Source organism: Pinus tabuliformis, chromosome 4_1 (assembly GCF_031772625.1).
Source record: "Pinus tabuliformis cultivar Carrire ecotype Pingquan chromosome 4_1, CPIR1, whole genome shotgun sequence".
NCBI classification, from domain to species: domain Eukaryota; kingdom Viridiplantae; phylum Streptophyta; class Pinopsida; order Pinales; family Pinaceae; genus Pinus; species Pinus tabuliformis.
The window spans coordinates 13,454,369-13,479,984 of record NC_142303.1 but is presented as its reverse complement, the minus strand read 5'-3'; positions in this window follow the sequence as shown (position 1 = coordinate 13,479,984).

The following is a 25,616-nucleotide window of genomic DNA, read 5'->3' as shown; positions in this document are numbered from 1 at the left end:
TCAATTGGCTAAAAAAAGTGTTGCTTTTTGTATCCTCATAATGTGCTATCAATTCTTCCGTAAAAATTGCCCAAGTGATAAATTGTTTACGAGAGCAAAGCCATTGATACCATACAAACTGATTTGGTTCCAAATATAAAGTTGCCATACGTACCTTTTGTGTGTTTTGCACATTATTGAGATCGAAGAATTGCTCCATCTGTAATATCCATGTGGCGGGATCCTTGCCATCAAACTTCCTCATATCGATTTTTGGAATATGGTGATTCTTCGATCCAACATTAGCGTCTATGGAATCATGATTAACATTTATTTTTTTCTCATCATGAGTTTCCTTTAGTACCCTTTCACCCTTAGGGACGATTTCTTGTAGCAGCTTATTCATATTTATCTTCAATTCGTCCATGTCTGTCTTCAAATCTATCTTCAAATCATCCATCTTAGCTTCCACGTCAATCATCTTAGCTTCTACGCCTTTCTTTAAACAGTCCATCTTAGCTTCTACACCTTTCTTTAAACCATCCATCTTACCTTCTACATCTTTCTTTAAACCATCCATCTTAGATTCTATTCCCTTTTGTGCAAGGGACAGTTGTTGCACTTGGTCTTGTAATTTTGATATATCATGTTGCATTTCTTCCTCTTCTTCATGAGTCATGCTAGAGCTTTCAGGTTCCTTACTAGGTGTTTGCATTTTCTTTCCTCGGGGCATCAGTTACCGATAATAATGCTTTACTATGCCCTTTGAATTCCTTCAAACCAAGCTTATGCAAAAATAAAAAATAAAAACTACACACCTTTTTTTACTTTGTAGAAGCCTGATATTGAATCTGATGTATCTCTGTAATTTCGAATCATCCAATTCTGAAATTGTGGTCTGTAGTAGCCTTCTATGTCCTCTTTCCAATGCCACTAGTCTGAACCAAATTGGATTCTCCAAGAAAGAGTTATGCCCAATCTCCCGCAGTGACCTGATTATAGACTAGTTCAGTAGAGCGAACTTGTATGAAGTGCCACGTGTCACTGTTTCAACCTTTGACTCTGAAAGGTATATTAAAGAAAACTGCAGTCCATCCTCTTTCTGTACCTTCTTACGAAATTTCAATCCGATGCTCAGAAAGAAATCTATGACGATTTTCCCCAGGTCACCCGTTTTGAGTGTAATTCAGGAGTCTGCAAAAAGACCAACTTCCTCAGATCATATCTCCGCAAATATCGCGCGAAAATCTCTGAAATTTGGACCCAAGGTTCAGCGTGATTTCTTCTCAAATGGGTTTTTTCTTGTGACTTCTGAAACGTCACAGAAAAAATGTTATAGCGAAAATTCCACGATGACCTGTTTGGAGCAGCGAAACCCTAGAATCCAAAGCTCTGATACCAAATGTTATGAAACCAGCTCAAGAAAAGATAGAAAAGAAAGATAAACGCCTTATAATTCAGCCTCTTCGAGGGGGAAACCTCCTTTACATTACATAAATGAAAAATTCTTGGATGATACAAATGACAAAACCTTCTTTCTATATATAGGAGTCTATGGAGTCATAATATAATCCAGCCGACCTAACAATAATAATATAAAGCCACAAAAATAACAATAGAGGGATTCTATGGGCACATTAATAACAATATGGGGGTAATGGGGGCACAACAATATAAATAAGGGGTATAACTACAATAGTAATGGGGTAATCACTAGTATTATAGGGACCCAACATTATCTAATCAATCATCACAATTTTGCAACCTTTCTTCTACTTACCCACCTACTCATCCTACCATTTTTACTTCTCTTTATTAGGGTGACTTAAGCTACCAAAACCTTATCAAAACATTTTCTTCTCTTTTACAAAAGTCATATATATAAGTCTAACTTTATTACATCCAAGGGCTCAGATTAAATATTTGAGCTCCTTTTATTTACTCTACCTATCTACTTATCTGCCAAGATTAAATAGTTTGGTCAAATTTTATTCTCTATCTCTAAGCATAAAATTGAAAACATGAAATATCCAAGTTTAAACATTTTGACTATCGATGGATTGTGGCAAATGTAACAAGCTGCACACAATCTTTTATTTTGCATCAAAAGTAAATAGTAGTGGCATTTTGACTTGCACACTTTCATGGTCTTTTTCTTTCTTAGGGTTCATTTTTCATATTTTTTGACCTTTTTATTCTTTTTGTCCTTTGATTTTTCTTTTAGGACATACCCTATTTACATTTTTTAATTAATTTTAATATGGAAAAGATTTGCGGAAAGCAAAGGTATGTACATATTATAGATTTACCCTTAGCCATTCAAAAATTATGATTCCTATTGGTATAGGAACCTAACAGTAGCTCCACTTGGGGATGGCAATTCCTGGTGAAATATCAAGAACTTGTAGATCAATGGCCTTCTGAACTGTTGTGATCTAATCTTCTATATCTTTTTCCTTTCCTTTACTGCATTTTGGTATTTATGACAGTGAAACTTTTGAAGCTTAGGGCCTTCATTTCGGGCTTTAACTCCAAAATTACCATCCAATCGAAACTTAAACTTTTGAAGAATAAAATATGTACAAGTGATTAGTGAAATTAGTGACTAGGATCTATGTAGTGCTTAAGAATTCGACCATTAACTGGTCATCCTTCTACCTCTACATCGTCCAATTCTTTGAGGAAGAAAGCATTATTACCCCTAAAAGCATAAATGATGTAAGGGCCTTTCCATAGAAAGCCAAACTTCCCATGTTTACCTTTATCCTCCCTTCTTGAGTCCCATTTCAAAACTTTATCTCCTAGATAGAAATCTTCTACCTTCATCTTTTTGTCAAAATATTTCTTGATTCTCTCTTGCACAACTTGGAATCTGATATACACTTCTTCCCTGGTCTGCTGTAAGTGAATTTTTTGGTTGATCCTCCTTTGAATACCATTTGGTTCAACCTATACTTCTTGCAGTAATTTCATCACTAGTGTTCCCAAGGAAGATGGGAAAACGACCTCCATTCCATAAACTAGTTGATAAGGACTGGTACCAATGGATCTCTTTGTGGTCAGCCTATCTGCCCACAAGGAATTTACTAGCTTCTTGTTCCAGGTTTTCTTGTTCTCTTCCAACAAATTTTTGATGATGTTCACTAAGCTATTGTTGGAAGACTCTACTAGTCTGTTTCCTTGGGGATAGTAGGTTGTGGAGTGACCCAGGGTTATATGATATTTGTTGCAGAAATCAATCATCCTCTTTGATTTGAAATCTGTTGCATTGTCTATGATGATTTTGATTGGGCAATCGAATGTGGACAAAATGTTGGCCTCAAGGAAACCTATTATGAAATAATCTATTGGCTTCTATCCACTTTGTGAAATAATATGTAGCAGTCAAGATCCATCTATGTTGGGCCGAAGAGGGGGGATGGATTTCACCAATGAAGTCAAGACCCCACTGCTGAAAAGGTGCTTCAGTAGATATTGGTTTCAAAGGTAATGGTAACAATTTTCTTTTTCCTTCAAAAATCTGACATTTGTTACATGAGATTACAAATTTCTTTACATCAGAAAACAGAGTGGGCCAGTAAAAACCAGCTCTTAAGATTTTGTCAGCTATGGTTTTCCAGTAAAGATGTCCCCTATAGTCACTTGCATGAAACTTTTGTAATATTTTGTCAGATTCTTCCTTTAACAAACAATTAAGAAGGACGCCTTCATGATTTTTCCAAAATAAAGCATTGTCAATCACGAAAAACTTCAAAGATTTCATTTTTAAGAACCTACTTTTAGTCTTGGATAATTCAGGAGGAGCTTGAAGGTTTTGTAGAACGTATATAATGTCAGCATGCCATGGTGAGTTAGTAAAGGCCTGGCTAATCTGTGGAGTTGCCATCTGCTCTTCGTTATCCAATTCTACAATAAAATTAATGTCTAGGGCCTGACAGTTCGATTCAGCCATATGTTTGGCTAAACCTTGGCCTTTGATCAATTTTGTAGGTTTAATTTTTAGGTCATATTCTAATATGGTAACTATCCATTTCCTTCTTTTCCCATCTGGACCATCCTGTGTTAGGATGTCTTTGACTACAACATTGGAAACATAAGCTATTATATGAGAATACAGGATGTAAACTCTGAATTATTTAATGGCTTTGACTAGAGAAAAAGTTTGCTTTTCCATTATATTATACTTTAAAGGTGCATCTCTCAGGGCTTTGCTAAAGAAGGCTATTGGTTGTTCAAAACCCTGATCATTTTTCTACAATAGGACTACAACAATGGTATGTTCTGAGGCGAAAGAAAATATGATGAAATCCTTATCAAACATTGGACTGATGAGAACTGGTGTTTGTGTTAAGGCTATCTTTATATCTTCAAAAGACCTTTAAGCCTCAAGTGTCCATTTAATAATCGTAAATCTATTTAACATGTTATTTAATAATCTAATTAGTTCAGCTAAGTTAGAGATAAATCTTCTCAAAAAGTTTATTTTACCTAAAAAGGCTTGTAGTTCTCTAATGCTCCTAGGATGTGGTATCTATAAAATGGCTTCAATTCTTACTGGGTTGATCTGGATACCATCTTTGGACATTATGTGGCCTAGTAATTTTCCCTCTTCTAACCCAAATAAAGAATTTTAGGATTCAGAGAAATTCCATACCTCCTACACTTGGTGAAGACCTTCCTCAGGTGATCTAGGTGTTTCTAATCTGATTTAGAGAATACTATGATATCATCTAGGTATATTACAAGGAATTCATGGATTTCCTTAGCAAAGGGTATGTCCATTGCTCTTTGGAAGGTGGCCCCTGAATTTTTTAACCTAAAAGGCATCTTCACATACATGAAAGTGCCCCAAGGAGTGCTGAATGCAGTTTTTTTCTGGTCATCTGGGTGGACTAAAATCTAGTTATAACCCGAGAACCCATTTAGCAGTGAGATTTTGGTTGAACCTACTACCCTCTGTAATATGTGATCCATTTTAGGAAGAGGTTAGTTATCCTTGAGTGAAACTTTATTTAGATTCCTAAGGTCAACACATAGTCTAATTTCGTCAATTTTCTTTCTTGTAGATACCAAATTAGAAACCCAATCTGAGAGTCTATTTGGTGCAATGATCTTGGCTTTGTACATTCTTTTGATTTCCTTTTCAATAAAAGGAAATAAAATTGGGTTAATCCTTCTAAGCTTCTATCTAAAAGTCTTCTGGTTTTCTTTTAAGGGAATGGTGTGTTGTATTATGATGGTAGGTCCTCATAACTCCAAGCAGAAACATCTTGGAATTCTTTTAACAATTCTATGTATTTCACTTTTTCATTAGGAGGTAATGAATTTGAAAGTTTTATCAGTTGGGGATCTTCTTCGGAGCCTATGTTACACTCCTCTATGTCTGATTTTAAGGGTTCCATCTTCGTCTTTCTAGGGACATCGTTTGAATCAAACAATTCCTCTAAAGGAGTTAATCCTTTAGGCAAAAAATTGTCTTTAAGACTGATAACTTCAAATTCTTCGTCGATTGCCTCATCAATTTCAATTTGTTTTAGGTTTTGAATATCTGATTTTGTAAACTTTGTGGGATGAAATCTATCTATCTTTTCATCTTCTACTTTGTTAATTTCTATTTTATCAGTGTAATCAAAATTTAGTGTTATGTCAGTATCTATGTTTCTATTTACAAATTCTTCATATAAAGTTAGAAAATTGTTAATTTGTTGGTCATTTTTGAATACTTGCTAGCTCATTAAGTTGTCAGGAACAGAAGGTTTATGCCTAACCTCAGCAGTGTACTGATGGTTATGCTAAAAAGGTAACTTGCAAGTACTAGAAAACATAGACAAACTGTGAGCTTGCATATTGCGTTTTCTTGGAATAACAGCAAGTTTGGTTTCTAAAAAAGTATTTAATATTTCTACAAATGTTCCTCTATAAAATCATAACCTAGGATCCGTAGTCATATAAATAGCATTGATTTGTTTTATTACCAACTTAGAATCTCCCATAATAGAGACTCTTATGGCTCCTAACCTTTTGACCAATTTGAGACCCAAAAGAAGTGCTTCGTATTCGGCCATGTTGTTTGTACATTTAAAGTTCAAACTGTAGGCATGACCCTTTGAATGATCATTTTCTAAGTTGTAAATCCATGCTCCTGCTCCTACACCTAGTTCTTTTACTGACCCATCGAATTCAAGATGCCATAGAATTGTTGGCATTTTGGCACAGGTGTGGCGCTACGGTACAGGTGTTGTCCTTGATGGCAACTCTCCTTGATGACAGATCTCAGTCCAGACTACAAGAATGAAGAGAAATTTCATATACGCAGGTTCATTAAGTCCAAGTTGCGTATACACGCTGGTACGCTATATACTAAGTCGCGGATACGCAGGCTCGCTATATACGAAGTCGCGTATACACGCCGTTTCATGAACAGAAAAAGGCGTACATGTCGAGAAGCTTCCCCTTGGTCCGTGGTAGTTAGTCCTCGGTACTTGAGCCTACGTTTTTTGGACCAAGGTATCTCGACAGTCGTGTTGATCCCGAGTTTTGAAGTTGATGGTATTGTATTACTATGGTTTTGGACCGTGGTATTGAGGAGGGCCTAGGGCTATATAAGGAGAAGAAGATCATTAGGCATGCGTATTGAAAAAAGTCTTGAATATCTAATGAAGAAAGAGATCTAGTATGTAGGATCTGGGTTGATGATACATTGCTTGATCTGAGCTAAGGAGAGATCTCACCGGTTGATGGAAGACTAGATCTAAGGATAGATCGGGATCAAATTGGTTGAAATGAACTATCTTTATATGGTTGATTATGCGTATTTCTAGATCTGCATACTGGCGCAATGTTATGTTCTGGGTATGACTGATGTCTGGTACAGCTGCAAGTTATGAGAAATTATTTTTAGATCTGTACGCTGGTTGTCTTTGGTAAAAGCGCGTGTATACGCGGGTTGGTTTCATTGAAGTAGTGTATATCTTTTGAAGCTTAATTTTTTGTTTGCAATTGGGTCTGACTGTTATTGCAGAGTTCTGTAGTCTACTCTGTGTTCTGGTGACTGGGTGTTGACAGGTTTTCAGTTGTTCAGTGATTCAAAGATTGATGATGCTAGTATCGGTTGTTTTGTGCTTCAATGATTTGTTATGAAAAGTGAATGAATCGTGGTCTTCAGTTTGTAATGTTGTGCTTCAGGAGTATCCAGTCTGAAAATTGATGAAAAGTGGTACCTGAAGGAAAGAAGATTGTAGGCCAGCACCTACGTTTTAGTATCTTAGCTAGTACAAGAGCAAAGGGGGGTTGGAGCTCCCTTCCAGGAGAGTTTTGAAAACGAGAGAAGGTTGTAGCCTTCTGCAGGTCGTAGCCTGCGTACTGGTATAAGGCTACACCAGTACAAAAGATTGTAAACTGAAGTTTCTTATTAAAGAAAGATGGAGATGACTTGCAGCAAGTGGTTTTCACCCACATTGGGTTTCCACCTTATATCATGGTGTTCATGTGTGTGGCTTTTGTGTGATGATCTGTTCTGTTATACTGCACCTATTTACTTTTAATATGGTTAATAATGTCCTGATGCATTTACTGAAGATAAACTAACTGAATCATAATATTTCTGGTTATACGCTGGTTGCTTTAGACACAGTAGCGTGTACACGCTGGTTCACTTAACTGAAGTAGCGTATATGTTTCTGAGTATTGAAAAAGTTTTATTGATCTGATAATACTGATTCACCCCCCCCCTCTCAGTATTATTTCCAACAATTGGTATCAGAGGAGGTCCTTCAGAGAAGCTTGATCGCTTGAAGGTAGATCGTTCATCATGAGCAACTACGAGAGAGAAGCATCAATCAGGCCACCGGTTTTTGATGGGACAAACTTCAATTATTGGAAGGTAAGAGTTACTACCTATCTTCAATCTCTTGGTACAGATGTTTGGGACATCGTAGAGACAGGCTACACTTTTCCTTCAGCTACTCCTACAGATCCAGCCGAGAAAAAGAAATATGAAACAAATGCGAAAGCAGTCAGTACTCTATTAGGATGTATATCCCAATTGGAATTCATGAAGGTAATGCACTATAAATCCGCAAAAGAAATATGGGACAAAACTGTCACGAGCTATGAAGGAGACGAACAGGTAAAGCGTGCTAAACTTCAAACTCTCAGGATTAAGTATGAGACTCTCAGAATGTATAAGGATGAAAGTGTGGCTAACTATTTCCTTAGGGTAGATGAGATTGTTAATTGCATGAAAAACTTGGGTGAAGAAATAAAAGAGGCTATTGTGGTTGAAAAAGTTCTAAGATCATTGTCCCCCAAATTTGAATATAAAGTGTCTGCAATAGAAGAAAAAGAAAATCTACGAGTTCTTACTATGTCTCAGCTTCACGGAATTCTAACTGCTTATGAAATGAGAAAAGGAGGTCCATCAGACAGAAGAGAAGCTGCTTTCAAGTCTTCAGGCAAAGAAGATTATTATGAAGCAAGTCACGTGCCAGGAGATGAAGAAGAAGAATCAAATTTTGTCAGAAATCTTCAAAGGGGTTCTGGAAGGTTCAGAGGTAAGTTACCTTTTAAATGCTTTACTTGTGGAAGAGTAGCTCATTATGCTGCCAAATGTCCTCATAAAGATAAGAATGACAACGGAAAGGAACCTGTTAAATGGAACAAGAAACAGAATGAAAAGAAGAAAAGCTATTACACTCATGAAGATAGTGATGGTCTTTCAAATAGTGACGAAGATGAACAGGGTTATAGATATAAACTTTTAATGGCTTTTGAAGATGATGACTACATGGATGCTATAGATGTAGAAGGCTTTTATGAAGAAATGAATAATCTCAAAGTTTTCTTAGAAGAGAAAAGTGCTATTATTGATTCTCTACAATGTCAACTAGCAGAAAAGGAAAAACATCTTGAAAAATTGGAATGTGAGATTGTTTGTCTTAGAAAGGAGATTGAGAAAACAAAAGCAATTAATCTTAAATTTGTTAAAGGATCTGAAACCTTGGATTAGATTATCAATGTGCAGCGTTCTCCTCTGATCAAGACAGGTCTGGGATATAATGGAGAAACATCTCAAGCTTCTACCTCTAAAGGTTATCTTGATGCAGCAAGGAGGAGCGAACAAAGACCAAATAAAAGTCATCAGGTGAATCAGGGATAGTTTACCTCAAGAACAAATAAAGACTTTCAAGAAGTTCGGGGACAAGCGGCCTTAAGGACAAACAGAAGCTACAATCAGCCACAGGTAAAATCTTTCCAATTTGCCCCAAGAATCGATGTCAATAGAAGCTACAATCGGTTGGATGATAGATCTGATTATTGGAGAAATTTCTTTAATGGCCAATGCTTTTCTTGCCATAACTTCGGTCACAAAGCAGCTCAATGTGTTGCCTACAAGACAATCATGACTAGAGAAGCTCAAAAGCAAAGAAGTATGACTGGAACCATGAAAAGGACTTATAACAACTTTTCGGTTCTTGAAAATGAAGTTGAATGCTCTATTTGTAATAACTTTGGTCATGAAGACTCTGAATGCAGGAGCAGGTTCTGGAAGACAACTCAGAAGGAACAAACCTCAAATGTCAGAACATGGAGAATAAAGGAACCACAACCAGAAAGATGTGGGATAGCCTTTTATGCAGAAGGTCAAGAAAGTCTATGGTACATTGACAGCGGATGTTCGAAGGATGTGACAGGGGACAAAGAAAAACTTGAATCATATACCGCATTAGAAAAGGGAAAGAAAGTTTCTTTTGGAAACGATATCTCTGCAGCCATAAAAGGAAAAGGCGTTGCTCCGTTGAAAGAGAAGGTCAAAGCTGGAAATGTTTTGTATGTTGCTGGATTGAAGCATAATCTTCTGAGTGTCAGTTAGATGTGCGATCAAGGAACAGAGGTAATATTTAGATCAAATGGATGTTGTGTTCGTGATCTTGATATAGGTGAAACAGTGATCAAAGGAAGAAGGACTCCAAATAATCTATACATATTTGAAGAAAGACAACAACAATGTTATTTGAGCAAGAATGATGAACACTGGCTATGGAATCGAAGGTTGGGGCATCTAAGCTTTCCACAAATAAGGAAAGCATGCAAATATCAGGCAGTTCATGATCTTCCAGATATCAAAATTCCAGACAACACCATATGCAAATCATGTCAGTTTGGAAAGAAAACTAGAACTAATTTTCCTGAGAAGGAAGGATCAGCTAGCATGCCTCTTGAGCTAGTACATACAGATACATGTGGTCCATTCAGAAAAAGAACACCTCGATGAGAAGAATATTTGATATTATTCATTGACGATTTCTCCAGGTTTATCTGGTTAGGACTTATGAAGCACAAAGATGAAGCATTCGAAAAATTCAAAGCCTTGGCTGAAAATGAATCAGGACACAAGATTAAGTGCCTCAGATCTGACAGAGGTGGGGAGTTTACCTCAAATGAATTTTTCGATTTCTGTGAAGAACATGGGATAAGAAGAGAATTCTCTATAGCTAGAACTCCTCAGCAAAATGGAGTTGTGGAAAGAATGAAAAAAACAATCCAACAAATGGCTCGTGCTATGCTTGATGAATCAGGTACTCCCGCAACTTTCTGGGGTGAAGCTGCACATGCTGCGGTTATTATTCTCAACAAAACAAATGTCCGAGTAAACAGCACTCAAACTCCTCATGAGCTCTGGTGTGGTAAGATTCCTTCGGTGAAGCACTTCAAAATCTTTGGGAGCAAATGTTATATTAAGAATACTGATGAGCAACTTGGCAAACTTGAACCAAGAGTAGATGAAGGCATTCTTCTTGGTTATTCTCCACATAGCAAAGCATACAAGTGCTACAATAAAAGACTTGGAAAAATTGTTGACAGCATTGATGTTGTGGTTGATGAGAAGGGATACATTCCTAGGCAAGTTCATCATGAAGACATCGAAGAAGATGAAGGCTACCCTCAAAGACAGAATGATGAAGAAGAACCTCAAGAAGAAGAAGAACCTCAAGAAGAACCAGAGGAGCAGAAAAGAATAGAAGAAAAGACTCCATCCAAATATGTTCAGAAGAATCATCCAGAATCTCAGATTGTGGGGCAGAAAGAAGCAGGAGTACAAACAAGAAGAACAATTGCATAAGCTTCAAGCTATTTGGCATTACTCTCTTCCACTGAACCACAAAATGTGAAAGAGGCATGCAAAGATGAATGTTGGGTCAAAGCAATGGATGAAGAACTTGAGCAGATCGAAAAGAACAACACTTGGGAATTGGTTCCTAGACCAAAGGATAAGAATGTCATAGGGACAAAATGGGTCTTCAAAAATAAATTGAATGAAAATGGAGAAGTAATTAGAAACAAGGCCAGACTTGTTTGTAAAGGGTATGCACAGCAAGAAGGAATAGATTTTGAAGAGACCTTTGCTCCTGTTGCAAGACTTGAGGCCATCCGAATGTTCCTTGCTCTCTCAAGCTTTCAAAACTTCAACGTATTTCAAATGGACGTGAAATCAGCCTTTCTGAATGGAGACTTAGAAGAAGAAGTATATATTGAGCAGCCAGATGGTTTCATTCTTGAGAATGATCCAAACCTTGTATGTAGATTGAAAAAGGCTCTCTATGGTCTCAAACAAGCTCCAAGGGCTTGGTACTATCGGTTGGACAAATATCTTCACCAACAAGGTTTTTCAAAAGGATCAGCAGATAGCAATCTCTATATGAAAGTTGAAAATAACAAATTGCTAATACTTGTTGTGTATGTAGATGATATTATCTTTGGCAGCAATGAAGAGACTATGAGTCAAAACTTTGCCTTGGTTATGCAGAAAGAATTTGAAATGTCATTACTTGGAGAATTGACATACTTTCTTGGATTGCAAATCCAACAAAATGAAGGAGGTATTTTCTTGTCTCAAACCAAGTACCTCAAGCAGATCTTGAAGAAGTATGGCATGGAAGATTCAAAGCCAGTTTGTACCCCCATGGTTACAAGATGCAGCCTCAGTGCAAATGATGGATCAGCAGCAGTTCACCAACCAACTTATAGATCCATGATTGGGAGTTTTCTTTATTTGACAGGTACGCGACCAGATATTATGCATGCAGTAGGAATTGTTGGAAGATTTCAAGCCAACCCAAAGGAAACTCATCTTCAGGCAGTCAAAAGAATCTTCAAGTATCTTCAAGGGACTCAAAACTATGGCTTATGGTATCTTAGAGATACAGATCTCACTCTTCATGCTTACACAGATGCAGATTGGGCCGGAAGTGTGGATGATAGGAAAAGCACAAGTGGTGGTGCTTTCTTCATGGGTTCCAGATTAGTATCTTGGTTCAGCAAGAAACAGAGTTCGATTGCTTTATCTACAGCTGAAGCAGAATATGTGGCTGCGGCATCTTGTTGCACACAACTTCTTTGGATGATGCAGACCTTGCAGGATTTTCAAATCACTTGCACTCCACCAGTCTCTATCTTATGTGATAATACAAGTGCAATCAGCATTTCAAAGAATCCAGTCATGCATTCAAAGACGAAGCACATACCAATCAAGTATCACTTCCTCCGGGAACAAGTGCTTGAACAAAAGATCAAGTTGGAGTATGTTTCTTCTAAAGAACAAGTTGCTGATATTCTCACAAAACCACTGCCCAGGGAGACTTTTGAATATCTCAGACAAAAGCTGGGAGTAGTTGATGCTTCATCCTGCTATTGAAGCTTGTCTGTTCTAAATAAAAGTTGGTGTACGCATGTTGTATAAGGGATATCCGTGTACATACGCTGATTTATGCAGGTGAAGTCGCGTATATGGAGTTCTGAACAGCAAGGGCAGACTCTGGTTGGAGAAGGTCTGAGATGGGTATGCCAGAGTCCTTCAGGCATAGTTTCAGGGGGTGCAGTAGGCACAGTTTCAGGGGGAGCAGCTTAAAGTCTCATAAAGCATTGTTGGCATTTAGATGTTTTTGGTTGTAGCTCACAACTGTTGTTGGTTTCAGGAGAAGGAGCACAGAAGGAAATCTTGGTTGCTGATCTAAAAATATGATTATCAGATGCTGCTCGTGACTTTCATAAGTCTTGGTCTAGATCTTTCGCCTCTATGTCATGTATCTCTTTTTTGATATCTCTTCTATGGTGTCAAGGTCATGTAACGGCCTATGTTGGTTTCCCCAATATGCCTAGGATTAATGATGTAATGTAATTGGTTGTTATATGTAAATTTCTGATGTATCCCCTCTTGGTTGGGAGTATGGATGTATGTATTGAGTCTTTTGGTGATAGGAAGGTCCTTTATGATGTATAAGTCTTGGTTCTTTTTGAAGAACATCTTTTGCAGATCTTGCCTACAGTCAGGGGGAGCATGTTCAGCACAGCAGAGCAGAGATATCAGCACGTTCACAGGGGGAGCACATCCCTTTGCCCTTGATTACAAAGGGGGAGAATGATTCTAAGGATCTTGGGGTTGTCATCAAGTCCAAAGGGGGAGATTGTTGGCATTTTGGCACAGGTGTGGCGCTACGGTATAGGTGTTGTCCTTGATGGAAACTCTCTTTGATGACAGATCTCAGTCCAGACTACAAGAATGAAGAGAAATTTCATATACGCAGGTTCATTAAGTCCAAGTTGCATATACACGCTGGTACACTATATACTAAGTCGCGGATACGCAGGCTCGCTATATACGAAGTCGCGTATACACGCCATTTCATGAACAGAAAAAGGCGTACATGTCGAGAAGCTTCCCTTTGGTCCGTGGTAGTTAGTCCTCGGTACTTGAGCCTACGTTTTTTGGACCAAGGTATCTCGACAGTCGTGTTGATCCCGAGTTTTGAAGTTGATGGTATTGTATTACTATGGTTTTGGACCGTGGTATTGAGGAGGGCCTAGGGCTATATAAGGAGAAGAAGATCATTAGGCATGGGTATTGAAAAAAGTCTTGAATATCTAATGAAGAAAGAGATCTAGTATGTAGGATCTGGGTTGATGATACATTGCTTGATCTGAGCTAAGGAGAGATCTCACCGGTTGATGGAAGACTAGATCTAAGGATAGATCGGGATCAAATTGGTTGAAATGAACTATCTTTATATGGTTGATTATGCATATTTTTAGATCTGCATACTGGCGCAATGTTATGTTCTGGGTATGACTGATGTCTCGTACAGCTGCAAGTTATGAGAAATTATTTTTAGATCTGTACGCAGGTTGTCTTTGGTAAAAGCACGTGTATACGCGGGTTGGTTTCATTGAAGTAGCGTATATCTTTTGAAGCTTAATTTTTGGGTTGCAGTTGGGTCTGACTGTTATTGCAGAGTTCTGTAGTCTGCTCTGTGTTCTGGTGACTGGGTGTTGACAGGTTTTCAGTTGTTCAGTGATTCAAAGATTGATGATGCTAGTATCGGTTGTTTTGTGCTTCAATGATTTGTTATGAAAAGTGAATGAATCATGGTCTTCAGTTTGTAATGTTGTGCTTCAGGAGTATCCAGTCTGAAAATTGATGAAAAGTGGTACCTGAAGGAAAGAAGATTGTAGGCCAGCACCTACGTACTAGTATCTTAGCTAGTACAAGAGCAAAGGGGGGTTGGAGCTCCCTTCCAGGAGAGTTTTGAAAACGAGAGAAGGTTTTAGCCTTCTGCAGGTCGTAGCTTGCGTACTGGTATAAGGCTGCACCAGTACAAAAGATTGTAAACTAAATTTTCTTATTAAAGAAAGATAGAGATGACTTGCAGCAGGTGGTTTTCACCCACATTAGGTTTCCACCTTATATCATGGTGTTCATGTGTGTGGCTTTTGTGTGATGATCTGTTATGTTATACTGCACCTGTTTACTTTTAATATGGTTAATAATGTCCTGATGCATTTACTGAAGATAAACTAACTGAATCATAAGATTTCTGGTTATACGCTGGTTGCTTTAGACACAGTAGCGTGTACACGCTGGTTCACTTAACTGAAGTAGCGTATATGTTTCTGAGTATTGAAAAAGTTTTATTGATCTGATAATAGTGATTCACCACCCCCCCTCTCAGTATTATTTCCAACAAGAATTTCATGTTCACAATTCTTACTATCAAGGGGAACAAAATCTTCTTTGGCTAAGGTATCTAAGTCATATTTATTATCTCAAATCTCTTGAATTTGGATACTTTGATTTTCTTTTATCACTGCAATTTATTTTGGTTCTGAATGAATGTTGTTTGAAGTGTCTTCTTGGTTCGATTCAACATTGTAAATAATGAAAGAATCAATATCAGAATGCACTGAATATATAGGAAAGTTTTGAGGTCTCTCTTGGGTACTCACTACATACTTCATCAGAGTCTATCTATACAGTTTTTTAGGATGTCCAAAGACTGATATGGTAGCATATGACATGTCAAGTTGCATAGATCCCTGGAGTTTGGCACCCCACGATCTAGACAATAGCATGCCATATTTAGGTGGTATATCAGCAAAAACTATGTCCATAAGAATGGTCTTAGCAGGGTACTGCACTAGGGAAACACACAAGTCTTTTAAAAGTCCTAAGCACATCACTTGACTTGAATCAAATGAAAAGAGGTCCTTGTAAGGCCTAGTGATATCCAAGTTTAGCTTCTCCATAACAGATTTAGGCATAAGATTGTGTAAAGCCCCAGAGTCTAGCATAGCATTATGTAGGATTTTATCATGGATGTTAAGGCTAATGTAGAAGGGTGGCATCCCTCCTTCCACTGGTTTTACATTAACATTAGGACCAAAAATTAACTCAGCCTGATCATCAAACAAGTTAACAGAGACTGCATTCTCAACGAAGTTTAAAAATTTGCTCATTTGATATCTATAAGTTTCATGTTTAATCAGTTCTGTTAAAGGAACTGGGATTTTAAGTTTGGCCACCTATGCTCCTAGATTGAAATGCAAAGGGGAATTGTCTGTTTGAACATTTGAAATCTTAACAATAGGGTTTGGAATAGTTTTTCCTTCTTTTTTAGTATTTGAAGTCCTTTTTATTGGATTTTCTAATATGATTTTTGGAGATTGTTCCATTGTTTCCTTGAAGGGAACTGAACTGGAAGGTTTCTCATTAGACGGTTGGTCATTGGTTACATCTTCAATGGTGGGACTGGGAGGGTTTTGATTTGATCTAGAAAGGATTTGGAGAGTTTTTGTAACTGGAGTTTCTTTAATTTTCTTAGGCTGATTTGGTACTACTTTCTTGTTTTGGTCCAGAGCATCAGTGTTCTTTTTGCTCCTCAAATTGTACTGTTTATGCACTTCGAAGATAGCAGAATCATACCCTTTCTTGTAGTCAAATGATTCTCTAGTTTGGGTCTGGAACTGCTGAAGAATGTGTAATTATTGATCATCTTGAGTTAGAAAGACAGTTTCCTCATCATCTAATCCCATTAAGTTAATTTGGGTGTCTTGGTCAGGGTCTTTGAAATGGGAAGTTTCAGCATAGTTTTCCTAGAAAGGTGGTCTAATATTTTGATCAGGCCCATTTTTACCAGTATTTTGGTTTTGATTTTTGCTAAAGTTTGGATTTCTCACTGGAGTTCCCTGTTGGTGATACCAGTGAGGTTTCCTTTCAATGATTTCTATCCTATCCATAATTTTTTCCATTCCTTTAGCTAAAGCATCCATTTTTTGATCAAAGGGTGAAGTTTTATCTTTCAAGGGTGTTCTTCTTTCATTCCTAGCCCTAGCTCTTCTGGCTAGCAGATTAGATTCTACACTAACTACTACACTCTGCATATATTCTAGGGTTGGGGGATTCCTCTCTCTCAGTTGGAAAGCCATATCAGTGTCAAACCTGTCTGGAAGCTTTGTTAGGGATAAGCTAGGTGGATGTCTAAGGTCAAGTGGTATTGCATTATATACATTATTAAATCTAGTACAGTAGTTTTGAACAGTTTCATTTGGTCCCCTCTTGATGTTTTCATATTCAGAAAAAGAATTGAAGAGGGTTCTTTTTCTTCTCCCACCTATTTAAAAATTTCTGGTAAAAGATGTCAGGCCAGGGTAACTCCACATTGAACGAGAGAAAACACTGATTGATTTTATTCATTAGCTAACACATTATTTATACATATACAAAACGGATCAGTTCATCTTCTAGATGACTGTCCAACTTCACCTCATTCGTTTCGAATTAGGTGTCAACATTCCCCCCCTTAATCTGAAGGGATGTTGGTGAGTCCAAGCATCATTCTGAATCTTTCAAGCTTTTCTCTTCCAAGCGCTTTGGTGAAGATGTCTGCAATTTGCTCGTTTGTGGAACAATGACGGAGATGGATTGTTTTGGCCTCAACATGATGTCGGATCAGATGATATTTAGTATTGATGTGCTTAGTACGATCATGGAACTTTGGGTTCTTGGCCAACTTTATTGCAGATGTGTTATCAATCATGAGTGGAGTTGATTGTATTTTTTTTACCTGCAAATCTTCAAGAATTTTCCTGAGCCACACAATTTCTTTCGTTACTTCAGCTACTGCCACATATTCTGCTTCTGTTGTGGAATCTGCTGGTACTGATTGTTTGCATGATCTCTAGGAGACAGCTCCTGATCCAAGACTCATAGTATATCCTGAAGTAGATACCCCAGTTTCTTTGTCTCCATCGAAGTCTGAATCAGAGTATCCAATCAAGTTGAAGTCGTCCACCTGTGTATACTTGATTCCAAGGTCTTGAGTTCCCTTCAAGTACCTTAGAACTCTTTTTGCAGCAGACCAATGTCCTTCACAAGGCTTTTGCATAAACCTTGAGAGGATTCCAACAGCAAATGAAATGTATGGTTTGGTAGTAGTGAGGTAGATGAGACTTCCTACAAGCTGTCTATACTTTGTTGCATCCTCAAATTCTTTTCCTTCAATAGATGTGAGCTTCAAGTTTTGTTCCATTGGAGTAGAAAGGGGATTGCACTCTGTCATGCCAAATCTGTTTAACAAATCTCCAATGTATTTCTTTTGAGAAAGAAATATGGACTTTGGATGTTGGGTTACTTCAATGCCAAGATAGTAATGAACATAGCCCAAATCAGTCATTTCAAAATTTTTTCCTAATTCTTTCTTTATGGATGCAATATAACTTTCATTATTCCCTGTCATTAAAAGATCATCTACATATACCACAAGATATACAACTGTTTTGCCAACTTTCTTGACAAATAAAGTTGCATCATCAAGATCAAAATGTTTGAAGTTGAGTTTCAGAAGATGCTCAGTTAGTTTTTCATACCAGGCTCGTGGTGCTTGTTTGAGGCCATACAAGGACTTCACAAGTTTGCATACTTTGTGTTCATGTCCTTTCACAGCAAATCCTTCAGGCTGGGACATAAAAACATTCCCTTTTAGATCTCCATTCAAGAATGCAGTTTTTACATCCATTTGATGGACTTTCCAACCGTTCTGAGCAGCTAGTGCAAAGAGTGTCCGGATGGTGTCCCATTTTGCTGTGGGAGCAAAAGTTTCCTCATAATCGACCCCTTCCTTTTGTGCAAAACCTTTTGCCACAAGCCTAGCTTTGTGCTTGTCAAGTGAGCCATCAGCTTTGTACTTGTTCTTGTAGACCCACTTGCAGCCAATTGGTTTGGTTCCAAATGGAGGATCAACCAGCTTCCAAGTGCCATTCTTTATGAGGGCATCATACTCCTTCTGCATCACTTCTTTCCATTCATCATGAGAAGCAGCTTCTTTGAAGGAAGTTGGTTCAAAATCTGTAGACAAGTTCAATTCACAATCATAAGTAACATCCATATCAACAGGTGAATTAGAGTTATCTACATCACCTCCATCTTGTCGGTTTGAATTTCTGGTTCCTGTTTTTCCAATTTCATCAGGATGAACACTTTCAAGTGTCTCTGTCAGCCACTTTGGGGGACCTTTCTGAGATGGTCCAGGCTGTTCTGTTGATTGAGTTGGGACTGAATCAATATTAAGTCTCCCAATTCTATCAATTACATCACTTAAAGCATCATCCGTTGTTGGAGTGTCATGTAGGGGAGATTGTTCTTCAGAAGGAGATTCCACATGTTGATCTAGTATAGGAATCCCCCCTTCAAGATGTGGAATCTGATTATCAAACTCTTGGAATGATTTCGGTTTTGTGAATCTATCCAAGCGATCAAGTTACCGCTCAACAACGCTATCTGATTTGGATGCTTCAAGAAAAATGACATCTCTAGATAAAACAAACTTTTTATTTACTTCATCATAAAGGCAGTATGCTTTAGATGTGTTTGAATACCCCAGGAAGATACACTTACGACTTCTAGCACCAAGTTTGTTTCTATGTAGCTTTGGTATTAAAGCATAACAGGTGGAACCAAAAATCCTGAGATGTTTTACCGAAGGAACATGTCCATACCACAATTCATAAGGAGTCTTGTTTCTTATAGCACTAGATGGACATCTATTCTTTATATATGCAACACATAGAACAACATCATCCCAAAACATTGTCTTTACATTTTTGAAGAAAATCATGGATCGTACCATATTCAAAATTGTTCTGTTCATTCTTTCAGCTACACCATTCTGTTGTGGATTATAGGGCATAGTTGTTTGATGTTTAATCCCATGTTGGCGAAGATAGTGTTCAAATTCATTTGATGTATATTCTTTTCCATTATCAGTGCGAATAGACCCAATATGAGATTGTGCATCATTTTCAATCCATTTATGAAAATTCTTGAATGTTTGAAAAGCATCAGATTTGTTCTTCAAAAAATAAACCCAACACATTCTGGTGTAATCATCAATAAATGTCATTATATATTTATTTCCATTTGCAGAAGGAACAGGCATTGGACCACATAAATCTGAATGAATAAGTTCAAGCTTCCTATGTGCTCTTGAATTTGAATCATGAAAAGACTGTTTGCTATGCTTTCCTAGAATGCAAGCATCACATTGTTTATGTTTTCTAGGAATTGTAGGCAAACCAGCAACACCATTTTTCTTCAACAAGCGGAGACTATCATAGTTTAAATGTCCAAATCTAGCATGCCATAATAAACTTGATGGAAATGCACCTTCTTCATGATGAGAAATATATGAGAAATGTTGTGCATGAGCAGAGGTTCCTTGCAGTTTAAGGAGTCTTTCTTCTTCTATACCCCTCATGACAAGTGAGTGGTCAGATGCCTTTCTTACCTCAAGCTTGCCATCAAACATGTGAATGGAGTGACCTTGCTGGCGGATGTGGACCAGGGACAGCAAGTTTCTCTTAAGCTGTGGGAGATATAGAACATGATCCAGAAGAAAGTCTGGAAGACCAGGCAATTTAAGCCTGATTGTGCCAAGCCCTGATGGCTTGATTTTTGACTGATCTGCAAAGTATACTGCTCCATCAACATTGTCAGTGAAATCTTCAAAGAAATCTCTCCTATAAGTCATATGACAGGTTGCTCCTGAATCAAGCAACCAGTCATTTTTCGAAGAAGCAAGTGAAGCATTAAACAAATCTTCATTTACTCCAATGTTACATTGTGCCTCAATATAGTGAGCGGATTCAGGTGCTTTACCTTTGTCTGTGTCATCAGTTTTACCTTTCTGCTGATTTCTTCTCTGCTCAACCTTGTCCCATGGTAGCTTGCATGTAGAAGCATCATGTGATCCATTTTGTTTGCAGCGAATGCAATGCAGATCTGCCTTTTCTGCTTGAGGATGTCTGCCCCCCCGCCTCTGAAGTATCTTCCTCTTCCTCTTCGTCCACCTCTTCCTCTTGTAGAATCTTGAGCAGGATGCTTTTCTTTATGAGCAAGGCAAACAGTCTCTTCAGAAGATTCAGGGACTGTTTTCTTTCCAAAGGCTTTCTCTCTTTCAGCAAACCTTTTCACAAGGGTGTCAAAGGTTATATCTTTAAGATTTCCATTTGCTTGTAAAGACTCAAGATAGTTAGAGTAGGTAGGATAGAGTGCTTTGAGAAAGGCAATAAGAGAGATATCCAGCTCAACCTTAGTGGATTTAATATCATGCACTATAGACTTTATTTCATATGCAAGAGTAAGAGGATCATTATTTTTCAGTTTAAGAGTGAAGATTTTAATCATGAGCTGAACAACTTCAAGTGCAAAATGTGTATCATAGAGTTCTTTCAGCTTTTGTAAAGCTTCAAAGGCAGTGGAATAGGATGAAATATGACGACTTACTTCCTCACTTACGGATGCTGCGATCAATGCAAAGGCTTTGTTGTTCTTGTTTTCCCAAATGGCGAGTTCTTTGTCTGATGTGGGCTGCACAGGGTCTCTGTCTTCTTCTCCGACACACACACCTTTCCACAGCTCATTGTAGATGAGGGTGTGTTTTACCATCCGAGACCATTCAGAATAGTTCTCCTTGCCAGTGAGAACTATTCCAACCATTGAAATGATTGAATGCATTCTGTGAAAAAAAATATCTCTGCCAAAAACACTTCTGTTGAGAGAGAAAAAAAATCCTTATATGATAGCCTTATGCATTTTATTTTTCTTCTAACATTTCATCAGCATCAGCATTTCTTATATCACCATTACTTCCATAATATTATGTTTTAAGAAAAAAAAAGAGGGCGCTCAAATATATATCACTGCTCAACATATATCACTGTTCAACATATACCACTGCTCAACATATATCACTGTTTTGAAAAAGAGGGCGCTCAAATATATATCACTGCTCAACATATATCACTGTTTTGAAAAAAGAGGGCGCTCATATGACTTGACTATATCAGTTTTCAAATCCCGCAATCTCAAAAATGATGCACAGATTACAAAAATTAAGAAATGATATATTTCAGGTACCACACCACCTCTTCGTTGCCACAAGTGTCTGGCAATGAACGCTGGATTGCTGGAATGAACGCAGGATTGCTGGAATGAACGCTGGATTGCTGGAATGAACGCAGTTCTTTATAATAAAAAACGATACCACTGGATTGCTGGAATGAACGCTGGATTGCTGGAATGAACGCAGTTCTTTATAACAAAAAACGATACCACTGTTCTAACCACAGTTTACAGTCTTCAATAAAAACACAGTCACCATCTCAAGTCTTCAAAAAACGCAGTCCACAGTCATTTAAAAATACAATGCAGTCTATAAAAATGCGCATATAATAGCTAGCACAAAGGTATCGAATACCATGAGAGGTCATGAGATGTCTTGTCTTCAAAAAACGCAGTCCACAGTCATTTAAAAATGCGCATATAATACAATGCAGTCTATATAAAAAACGCAGTCTCAATCTTCAATACCACCATTCAGAACTGTATGCAACATTCAATACACCTTCCGCACCATTAAAAAACGATAACCTTCCGCACCATTAAAAAACGATACCACAGTTCCATGAAAAAAGCAGCGCAGACTTCAAAAGAGCAATGACGCAGCGTAATTTCAACACAGTCATAACAAACGCAGACACCAGCGATACCATTTACCTAACAGTGAGATAGGTTTTACCTAACAGCGAAAACGCATCAACGTATACCATTTTGTTTGAATGGAATGAGGTAGGTTTTAGCAGAAACACATCAACGTACAGTTCCACGGACAGAGGGCGCAGTCTCCATGTCAGGACAGAGGGCGCAGTCTCATGAGAGGGCAGTGTCAGGCCAGAGGCGTTCAGGACAGAACAGACCAGGAGTTACAACCAATTTGGGACCTGTGCTCTGATACCATGTCAGGCCAGGGTAACTCCACATTGAACGAGAGAAAACACTGATTGATTTTATTCATTAGCTAACACATTATTTATACATATACAAAACGGATCAGTTCATCTTCTAGATGACTGTCCAGCTTCACCTCATCCGTTTCGGATTAGGTGTCAACAAAAGACTTCTAAACTATCTATATTATTGTTAGGCAAATATCTAAACCATGTTCTTACTTCTCCAACTAGAGTTTGGGAAAAAATTCACATTTGGACATCTCCTATGTCAATTTCATGTAGTTCGAAATAATCTGTCATTTTTCTTATGTGCTGATGTGCTGTGTAAGATCATGTGCCATCAAATAGGACAATTTTATTCTGGTAGTCTTGTGGCATGTTACCATGAGGAGCAAGCATCACAAGAGGGGCATATCTGTTTGCCATAGCTCTGAGATGGGCAGGACTAAGAATAGGAGTTGGGGTAACAAGGGGTGTTTAAGAAGTTAATGAGGAACTAAGGGTACTAGGTGTTTGATGGGTATTGATAGGCTAATGGGGAAGTGAAGGTATGAATGGAGTTGTGGAATGAACTTCATAAATGTGAGGAAATGATGGTGAACTAAAGGAATTTGAAGTTGTTTCAGAAAGTTTAGGGATCCTAATAGTAGTAAGGGATGACTAAGGGGAATTTAGAAGGTACTGATCAATTGACAAGTTTTCCCTTTGGACTTCAAGTTTGGCTGTAAATTCTTCATCTAGAACTATGTCATCAAGTGCACTCTCAGACCTGTTTCTAAATAGGGAAAGGTCAAAAAACTTGTCAAAGGGGAGGTCCTCTAAAAACAACCACTCATCAAGATAGGAATTGGATTTAATTAAAGATCTTGGGCTTACTGAACTTTCTTGTCTTCTGGCTATTCTCAAAATCATATTAGGATTGTCAAATAATGGGGGTGGGTTTGGATCAGGGTTGGCCCTAGTATAATGAGTTCTCCTTGAAGCCAAATTTCAAGATTTTTCTAATTATTTATTTTTTTGTGAATTTTTAGAAATAACTTCTAATAAACCCTTTAAGAGGCTTGAAAATAAAAATTTGAAATTTCTCAAAGGTTTATTAAGATTGAGAGTTTTCTTCCCCAGTATGGTTGCCACTATGTTATCACTCAAAAGTTTTCCCTAGAAGTTATAAAAAGAAGGAATAATTCGAGCTAACCACAAAAGTAATCTTTTAGACTCGGGTTCTAGCGAAACTAAGTCCACGGAAGGCTCTCTCTTTATAATTTAACTTTGTTTTGAGTGGGATTTTAGGCTAGTTCTTAGTGCTCATGAGGTTTTGTTTTTGATTCGGTGGTGGAATTCTGGGAACAAATGGGCAGAGCAGGCCTTCGAGCCATTGGGCTGTGGAGTCAATCAAAGAGTGGCTTAACTAAATTAGATCAATTGCTAAAGGAGGAGTTCACAGGGCAGGATAGCATAGAAAAAAGAAAATTTGTAGGTTCAAATGGATGAGGTACTCCTAACTAGGGTGAAAGGGCAATGAACAGTCCTTAAACCATGATGAAGATGAAGAACAGAAGGATGATCAGTAGCAAAGGGAAACTAAGAATCCTTTAGTATGGACCAAAGGGGGGGGGGACTACGGAAGTAAGGGAGCAATTAAGAATTCCGAGACTAATATTGTTTAGCAGAAAACAGTGAGAAAGTAAATAGTTAAGATAGAGAGAATTAAATCTAATTCTGAAATCTCTTTCCTTGTTTACCATTTAGATTTCATAGAGTCATATGTGAATATTTATAAACATGAAGAGAAAATAGTAATAAACATGAAGAGATAATACTTATTTGATTTCCATTGTGCATAAGAGTCCTGTGAAATATATTTAACTTTATTCCATGATCCAGCAAGCCAATCCAGTCTTGATTACAACAGCTCCTTAGCTTGATATGAAATGTCTACAGAAATGTCTTTCAATCCACCCTAGTTACTTCACAATGTGAAGTATTTATACAAAAAATATTACAAAATATCTCATAACAGTTTGAGAATTATTCTAGGAAATCAAAAATATCTTCAAGCATGAAGATAGAGACAGATGGAAAACTGCTTCTTGTTGTCCCTTTCATTGTGATTGTGTTGGCTGTTGTAGTTAGAATTTGGCTCTTTTAGTTGATTGATATCTGTGTGCTGGAATCACTTTCTGTATTTAACCTACTGATACTCTTTACCTGCTACACTTTGACCTTGTTACACCTGTTTTATCATGTTGCCATCAGATTTACTATAGTAACTTTATAGTAAATCTGTTAAATTTACCCACCATTCATTTTCAGGTAACTTTATCTTCAGCATCTTTTGATATATCTCATCAAATTCAGTGTGCTTGGAAAAATTTGGCTTATTTACAAACAAATCCTTTACTTCGTGCTATAGGAAGAACAGATTTTCCAGATTGTCATACAATACCTTTCCTATGGGTAAAGCTTTTACCCCTAAAGTGCTAGCTTGGTCCTTGGCTAACTTGTTTAGTCTTTCAACGTAGTCCTCTTGGGTCATGATCTTGTCACGGATAACCATAGGACTAGGAAGGCCTTTTTACCTCAAAATACCAAACTTTTTCATGAACCTATAAATATCAACTTCCATGCTTTGGCATTTCTTCTCAAGATTGAGCATAAGTTTTCTTTTAGTAATAACCTTCTTGATTTCTATGATGGTTCCTATCCTATCTTCTATGCCTAGTTCATCCAGTTGATACCTGTTCTTGTTGTTCAATAATTTTATCAGTTGGTTGACCTCCTCAAGTTGGTCTCCCATATCTCCTCTTATCTTTTGAATTGCTTCCGTGGCCACTTTCAATAGTTCAATCTACTCAAAAATTACTTGAATTGAGGACCAAACATCATTGACAGAGTCAATGATGTTGGACCAAAGCATCTCCTTTATTTGTCCTAGTGGTCGTTGCAATGTTAAGTCTTTTTCAAGGAATTTTATTCTTTCACCCATTCTTTTCCATTTCTGAGCTTCTTCTTTCTGTTGT